Below are 9,282 nucleotides of genomic sequence, written 5' to 3'. Positions count from 1 at the left end.
TAGGCGAGGTGCAAGCCTCAAAGGCCGGGGAAGTGTAGGTTCCGTCCAAGGATTGTAGACGAATGATTACCTTGCGTTGTCCCCGAATGATGACTTTCTTGCCCCCCAGATACCGACATGGCTAGTGTGCACTGTGCTCCATTAAGGCCGAGTTGATCCGTGACCGAACGTTCCAGAATGTATAGTTGACTTTGGGAGTCTAAGATGGCCTGCACTTTAGCTTTGTCACCGGCATCATTAATGACATATGTGGCAACCGAGTTGCACAAAACTCGGTGAGAAGGTTTGTAGGTCGAAGATGATGTTACATGATGAGAAGGCGGCAGTGCCAAAGGAGCATCCTGATTGGTGGCCAAGGCCGACATTGTCGAGGGTTCGGGTGTGGTGTCACATATGAATTTGCGGTGCATTTTATTGTGCACTGAGCACGCTTTGGCCACCTTGCAATATTTCGGCAAATGGCCTGGTGTCAAGCACAATATGCAAATTGCTTGGTGATTGCCTGGTTCACTTCTTTTCTTGTCATGGATGATTGCTTCAGTCTGTAGCAATCGATTCCTCTCTTGTGCGACTTTGACGAACAGAAAGGGCAGGCAGACGACGGTTGATCCCCTTGAGGAGTGAATGACGATGAAAACGACTTAGGAACCGATGGCTTAACTCGTTCTCGGTCTTGGGTTGGCGTCTAGTACATCAGCTTGGATTGTTGTTGAATTACCCAGTAGAGGTCGTCACGGGTGACATTTGTACCTAATGGCGCCAATGGGTCTCGCTTAGAATCCTTGAATCGAATCCAGGCCCTCTGCACCTCATCGGAGAGTTTTTTCTCTCAGATGACCAGGAAAAGGATAAGTGCAACTTCACCCACCCTAAGGTTCAGTCCCCTTAAGCTTTCGTCCGTCGCCGTCATCAATGCCTGACTTTCCCTCATGTTTTTGGGATTGTTTAGCATTTTAGGCATGTCTAAAAGCTTTTCAACCACTGCCCGTACGTAGACACGTTTGTCACCATACATTGTTTCTAGGTGCTCTAGAGCCCTTGTGTAGTTGGAGTCGATGTCGCTAAGAGAGGCGATGACTGTGTTGGCTACACCAATCAGCACTTTACGAAGTTCTTGTAACTTTTGAGTGCCCGAACGGCCGAGATTATCCAATGTTGTCTCGGCATTGTCCCAAGCAGAGCGAAAAGGCCTGTACAAGATAATGTCCGTACCACTAAACGTGGGAACCACCTTGGTAACATCAAAGTTGGTACCAAAAACACGGGCAAAATTGAACTGATTGTGGCCTGGAGAGTTCGCGCTTGGGGTCGTTGGGACTCGTTGTATTGTTAAAGACTCCACTTTTGCCTCCAAATTCAAAAGTTTATCCTCAAATTCATCAATGCAATCTCGATCCTCCTCCTCGGACGTGTGGAGATAAACCTCCAGACCACACTGATTTAGTTTGCCAGAGAGATGGCACTCGTTTGACGCTTTGGTGAAGTGGTCCGATCCAAGGGTGGTAGGATGTCGCCGATGTGTATGTGGTACAGAAGTTTTCGCACTCGTCGGCTCACACTTTTGATACCGGCCGTCAGCTTTTCCCATGGGGTGGGGTTTCTTGAGAGGTAGTCCGCCGGTTCTCGGATCCTCTCATGTGCCTCACCTCATACTGAATGTCTTGGTGCCGTAATTTGATCCGGTCGGTGCGGATGGAACCCAGTCTCGTGTCCGGAACACTGAGGCCAGGGGCTTGTGGTCCGTGTGGACAGTCACCTGGGGGTTGCCGATGAGGTATGGTCGGAATCGTCTAGGCCGAAATCCACAGCTAGGGCCTCCAAGTCCAATTGGGGACCTCTTCTCTGTGCCGAGGTAGAACGCGAAGCCATTACCACTGGCCGCGCCGTCTCGAGGGTGTCCCCCTGAGCCAAGATGGCTCCAAGCCCGTCCGGTGGGCGTCCACAATGATGTGCGTGCTTTTTCCATTGTAAAGAACGCCAGTTGGATATCGTCACTGAGGGCCGCCCTGAGAGCCTCAAAATCTTTCGAGGGTGTCTTCCCATTTGAATGGAGCATGCTTCTTTGGTCAGGGCCCGTAGGTTTCGGGGTGCGACCTGCCATGGACGGGTAAAGTCCTGATGGGACCGGGCCATGCAAAGGAAGGATATCACGTCTTGTTTTGAGCGCGGGGCCCTTGCCTCCTCAAGGTGCGCGCCTTTTCTTTATCGGGTGAAGACGCTTTTCTCTGACACTCGCACACCCCAAAAAGTGATCTCTTTGACGCCGATGGTACATTTTCGAGGATTGAGGGTCATTCCCGACCGCTTGACTTGTTGAAGAATCTTTCCATCGCTTGGTCGTGTTGTTGTTTTGTTTCAGCTGCGATGATGACGTCATCGTGGATGGTGTGGACATTGTCAAGGTGGCCAAACACTCGCTGGCAAGCAGCGGCCAGTTCTCCCGAAGCAGGTTCTAAGCCCATGGAGACCCGCTTGTAGCGGTATAGTTTACCCCCGACCGAAAAACAGTGAGTTCACGGGAGTCAGGGTGGAGTTGGAGTTGGTGGAAGGATTGGGTGAAATCCAGCTTAGAGAATATCTTGCATCCCGCTAGTTTTGCTTTTATGATTTCGGGCGTTGGATGGGCACCCTGGTGTCCCTTATCTCTGCGTTGAGGCCGCGTAGGTCCACTGTGATTCGCAGGGCCCCGTCGTCCTGAAAGCCACCGCTAGGTTCGCTACCCAGTCGGCGGGACCTTGTGTTTGTTCGAGATGACCCCGTTTGCGAGCATGTCTCCTATCGCCTTGCTAATTTGAGCTTCGAAGTAGAGGGCAGGGTTCCGAGGTGGAGCCACATATGGTTTGGCGTCGGGTTTGAGGAAGAGCCGCACCTGATGGTCCTTGAGGCAGCCAAGGCCTTCGAAACATTGCCGGAATTTGGGGTTTTCCATGTATGCTGTGGTCCCCGGATCGAACTCTCTGCTCTGATCGGTTGGGTCCACCCCCACCCGATATGTGCCGGCATTATTGTTAGGGTTTGAATAGTGGGGCATGGTGTTTTATTACCGGGGTGGTCACGAAGCTTACAATAGGGAATCAGATCGTCATGCAAGACGGCCAGTCCAAGGGCCTGGGCTAAGGAGCGAGATATTATTGGGTCGGCCTGTCTGGGGAGGGTTGTGTCGTCAATCACAATCCAACGCGCTGAGATTGTGGAATCCTTCCATGTTGTATCCGTGTGCAGTATACCACACGGGGTGATCTCTCCACTCCCGAATGGTCTCACGGTCACTGACGTTGGTTGGAGCCGTGGGACGTCGTCTGGGTGGATTAGGCGTAGGGGTGCCACATTGGCTTGTGGCGCCGTATCGACAAATAGCTTGGATGGAGGATTCGCCGACTCTGAGGAAGGCCGCCATTGCTGGGGGCGCCCGCACTCTGTCATTGGAGTTCATGATGGCCAGGACGTTATAGTACATAACGGAAGGGTCCTCGTCTGTTTCTGGGCCCTGCAGAGGGATCAGGTTAGTGCCCGTCGCATTGACCTGGGCTGGTGGGGGATAGCCTGGTCCTCCCCCGACCGGCATACGGCAGCGAAGTGCCCCAGCTTTGAGCACTTTGAGCATGTTGCCTGGGCCGACGGCAAGTTCGATCGTCCAATGGGTGGTTCCTGCCGCAATAGCCACACAGTTTGCCTTTTTGGTGCCGGTTGTGGAATCCGCCCCTCAGCCTGGATTGCTTGGAGTATGGTCCACTCACTCGGTGCAACGAGACCGGCTCCTCTAGCTGCTCCTGCGAGTACGTTGTGTCCATCTGCAAGGTGACCCGCGCTTTGTGCGAATTTGAGGAAGCCGCCATCAGGGATGTTTCAATTTCTCTTGCACGGGCTCTGAGTTCTTGAAGGGACCATTTATGTTGTAGGGCATTAGTCCGAATCGTCTGGGAGGTGGTGCCTCTCAACGCCTGGTGTCGGGTCATGAACTCTCTGGCCTCTGTGCTCGTGAAACCGCTGCGGGCAGCGATACTGCTGACCCGGTCCAGGAAATCAGAAAAATGGCTCGCCCGGCTTTTGAAACGCCTCGAGCATAGCGTTAAGGGATTGGTATTCTGACGACTGGTTCAAGAATCGGTTTTTTGAGGAACCCAATGATCTCGTTGTAGGTAGCCTCATGCTCCCGAAGGTCTGGGTAATGGGAATCCACAAGCCTAGCAGTGGGAGCCTCTAGCGCTAACTCCAGCAGTCTTTTCCATTTCTTGTTTCCATCCTCGTCTGCGGCCTCCAGTCTTTCCTTGTGACAGTAGTAGCCCTCAGCAAAGGCCTCAAATCTTCGCGACCAGAAGCGAATGCTTCTGAGCGTTCGCCTTCGGAGTGGTCCAGGTGTTGAAGATGGGTGGGAGCTGGTGTTGGGACATAGCGGGGTTCGATCGGGATTGTGTATGTGGGGTTGTTTGATCCTCGTCGCCAATGAAAAGTCCGGACACGAATGATGATGACAGAACCTAGGATAATATATTTGCTCAATATAAGCACATAGTTATATATATCTTATATTTCTCGTACCCCGCTTGTCCGCACGCCTCAAGAGATTCCGGTCAACTCCCGGAAGCTCGTGTCTGATGAAATGGTTGGCGGCTATGGTTTCAACTTGAGCACTGGGTGTCACGCAGGGGTAGCACAACTACTACGAATGTTACAGATACCATCACCTATAATAAGTTATGTACATCACCATTGCTTTTAGGGACCAAAGAAATAGAATGGCGCCATTCAGTTACGACATCACCAACCGGGGTAGCAATATTCTGCTTGACCAAGTCTCTGAGAAATTCTCTAATTTTATCTTCGATCAATAATTGTTCCATAACCGGACTCTACTGAATGAAAGTACGTAAATTGATGCCTTCTTCAACATGGGGAGGATGCTTAATATTCAATTTAGGAAGTGCTACTACCATATAATATCGTTATTATCGGCCGCACAATGGCACACGAAAGTGGCCCCGGAATTTCGGTACTGATTTTACTTTATTTCCAAAATCGAACCTTGCTTTCAACGTAGGAGTCATCACTCTACAAACGAATCGATTGCATCTAGAGTTACCCTTTTGCATCGAGAAGTAAGGCTTCAAAAAACTTTTCGAGGAGCCGTAAGCTTCAACAGCTCCTCCCGACTAGCCATGATAGACAAGGTAGTGATACTCTACCACTGCAGTTTATCCACAAGTGTACGAGCAAGTTGAACCAATCCAACGAGAGATGTTCACATAAACTTGGAGAACGACTAGACCTTATTGCAATGACATCCACCAATTAACGAATCCAAATCCACAACCATGAGAGTAAGCGAAATCATATCCATCGCAGAATTGGCAACCAACCACTGAGGATATCCACCAAAGATTGAAGGGATTACCAATGCAAGTCGGTTAACGTTCCGCACATCGAATATGAGCAAGCGGCTGCCCCATGAAAATATTCAAAGCCGAGTGTTTAAAATATAAGTATATATTCGAGTGAAATGCAGAAGGTGTTATTCGGTCAATAGACAATTCGAGAATGATGAGGTGGCATAGGAAGGGAGGAAATAAGTGGTCCTGCAAGATCGGAACCATCTAGGTAGTGTTAACTCAACTTGCAACTGCTGATCATTACAAAGGCCTAAATAAAATATTATTTTTAATTACCTTAGAAGTGCAAAAGCTCTTTGAACTTTCAAAACTAAATAAAAACTGATAAAAGTGGTTGATTAGATGGATCTCAACGTTCATTGCATAACTCTTCACTAAATGAATAGGCGTGAATAATGTTATGACTCATTAATTCCGTTTCAAAGGTTCAATAAATTTGTTGAAAACGGCAAAACCCAGTGCAGAACCTCCCTCCACCCTTTTCCCTTATTCAAACATAATGATAATAATGACTTGGAAAACTTTGTGACGGACAATCTCTTCCCAAGGTGGCGTTGGTTCTATTTTCTAATTTGTTGGCGAATGGGATAGTTAATGAATTGTCGAGTTCAGGGAGAACCATTTATTGTTCGTCTTGGCTCTTTGCGGGCATTTCCAATGGAGGGGTTTGTTGGTGATTGAGCTAGGAGGGCAAGTTGGTGTGATAGAAAGAATTGGAGAACTGCAATTTTATTTTCGAACGCATGGTTTAGATAATTGACTTGAGTGATGACTAGATTACGAGTATGAGAATAAAGTGCAAATCCCAAAACTTCCCCTCGATTTATGATAAGAAATATCAGTCAATTATTCAGGAACCACTGGTTCACCATAACAGGGTTCCAGGGCATACAACCCCATCATTCGGGTTCCAGGAACATACATCCCCCCATTCGGGTTTAAGGGCATACAACCCAACCATTCAGCTTCCAGGGCAAAGGTAACCCACCATTTAGGTTCCAGGGCATACAACCCCACCATTCGGGATCCGGAGCATACAACCCCACCATTTAAGTTCCAGGGGGAAATAAATCCTCACCATTCGTGTTCCAGGGGAAACACGACCCCACCATTCGGGTTCCAGGGGAAACACAGCCCCATCATTCGGGTTGCAGGGGAAACACAGCCCCACCATTCGGGTTCCAGGGGGAAACACAACCCCATCATTCGGGTTCCAGGGGAACACAGCCCCTCCATTCGGGATCCAGGGGAACACAGCCCCTCCATTCGGTTTCCAGGGGAACTAAGCCCCACCATTCGGTTTCCAGGGGAAAAACTGCCCCATCATTCAGCTTCCAGGGCAAAGGTGACCCACCATTTAGGTTCCAGGGCATACAACCCCACCATTTGGGATCCGGAGCATACAACCCCACCATTCAAGTTCCAGGGGGAAAGACAACCCCATCATTCGGGTTCCGGAGCATACAACCCCACCATTCAAGTTCCAGGGGAAGCACACCCCAACCATTCGGGTTCCAGGGGAGCACAGCCCCATCATTCGGGTTGCAGGGGAACAAAGCCTCATCATTCAAGTTCCAGGCACACATGGCCCACCACGATCTGGGCACACAAGGCCCACAACGAACCGGGCGCACAAGGCTTATCGCGAACCAGTCACACAAGGCCCACCACGAGCCGGGCACAGAAGAGCCACCGTGAACTGGGCACACAAGGCCCACCACGAACAAGGCACACCGCGAACCGGGCACACAAGGCCCACCACGAACTGCCAATTCCTTTTGGCTCACAGCAACTCCCTTTCCCATGGCCCACCATCCGGGCTCCAGGGTACACATAGCTCACCTTGGCAGTGTTTCGATTATCGGAAACGGTTATTTATTGATCATCTACATTTTGTGCGGTTCTTGTGTAGCTAGATTTCTCCCAGTGTTGTAGATAGTTTTTCCGCTAATAATGCCGTTGTTTCAACCCGCTACAAACGTTCAGACGTGTGTTCTTGGGCTCGTCGACTGACGCTATTTACATGGTCCTTCAAGACACTCCCGGGTTCTGTTTTTGGTGACCATCTCTACATATTGCGAACAATGCGTGACACTAGCAATGAGAATAAGTGGCATATTTATGTTCCTCGTTACCATTCCTAAAATCCAAGACAAATGGCTTCAACGTTTGTTGCCAAGCCACACCCGAACCTCACCCTAATCATGGGACTGGGGGGAAGCTTTTAAGGGGTCATATTTCTTGACCCCAAACTCTTTGTTCGTTACACCAAGCCTTAATCTTTAACCGACTTTACCACAACAAGCCAAAAAAATTCTCACAAAATTTCGACTCGTTATTCATTCCTGCCTTTGGTGATGCCAGTGCTACGGCATATTGTACTATTGTTTATGTAGTGTGCAAGGATTTAGCAAACATTCGGCAGTGTACGCAAGCGTTTGCCAAGACATGTGTGAACCCGCTTCCACTAGTGAGAACCGGCATTCATAAGCACAAAACAATTGCAAGATTTGAACTTCTCGCGGCAATTATCACTGCCAGAGCGGGAGTGTATGTGGCTGAAGCCTTGAATGTCAAACTTCCCATATTTTGCTTCACCGACTCTAAAGTCACCCTTTGTCGTCTGGCTTGAGGTCCCAATCCATACAAGATTTGGGTCGGTTCCCGCCTCCAAACTATCCTGGATCTAGTTCCGGCGTCTCGTTGGTTCTTCTGCCTGGGAAAATCCAGCCCTGCCGACGTTGGTTCACGCGGATGCTCAGTTGTAGATCTAATCCACCATACATTATGGTGGACAGGACCATCTTTACAACAACGCGAAGTAAAGACGTGATTGGGAACTGGTCAAACATCCATCTCCAAAGAGGAAGAAGAATTATGCGACAATCCAGAAATCAGCAAAAACATCGTGCAAGCTCGGGCCTGCCTCACAGAAATTGATCAAGGCATGTTGCATCGATTTGAAAGCTGGCACTCAACAGTACGCCTGCTGGCGTAGGTACTCCGATTCCCAAATGCAGTATACCTCAAGATTCCACCTTAACCAATGTGTTACATTTCAAAGTGCATAGCGCCTGACGAATACCGTCTAGCAGAATGTTATTGGATTCAGTTGGCTCAACGTGAATCCTTTGCAGAGGAAACAACCCAAATCAAACACGGTTTACAACCCTCAAATGCGTCGGGGTTAAGAAACGTCATGACAAAATTTGACAAAATCTTAGATTTGCTCGTAGCTCAAACTTGATTGAACAAGGAGTTAATCATCCTTCCAAGGCACCACACTGTCACAGAAAAGATCATTCTCCAGTTCCACAATGATAACTTTAATCTGGATAAGGCACACTTAAACGCCTTAGTCTGAAGACAATACTAGATTCAAGGCTCAAAACGTAAGGTACAAAGAATCGCCTGCTTGTGCCTCAAACCTCATCGCAGAAAACTGGTGCCGCTACAGGAACAAATGGGACCACTCCCAGCTAATTTACGGGTTGACGAACCGTCCAGGTTCACAATCATTTACGTAGACTTTTTGGGGCCACTGCACCCAACTGACTGTGACAAAGCATATGGGTGTATATTCACTTGTCTACACAGTCGAGCAGTTCATCTTGAACTCACTCCAGACTTAGGTGCAGAGCCATTCAACGAAGCCTTTCGTAGACTTATTGCACAACGAGGTCAACCAAAAATTGTCAAACTCGATTGAACAAGGAGCCAGTTCCACAACGATAACTTTCATCTGAATAAGACACACTTATTGCAAACACAGGACGGCTCTACTGAACCAATTTTGGGGTCGATGGTCCAACAACTACTTATTGGAACTCCAGCCAACGGGCAAATGCCGTCATGGACAAAACATTGCGCTCAAAACCAATACGGAGGTCAGGGT

This window comes from Tigriopus californicus, chromosome 6 (assembly GCF_007210705.1).
Source record: "Tigriopus californicus strain San Diego chromosome 6, Tcal_SD_v2.1, whole genome shotgun sequence".
Classification (NCBI taxonomy): Eukaryota; Metazoa; Arthropoda; class Copepoda; order Harpacticoida; family Harpacticidae; genus Tigriopus; species Tigriopus californicus.
This window is presented reverse-complemented; position numbering follows the sequence as displayed.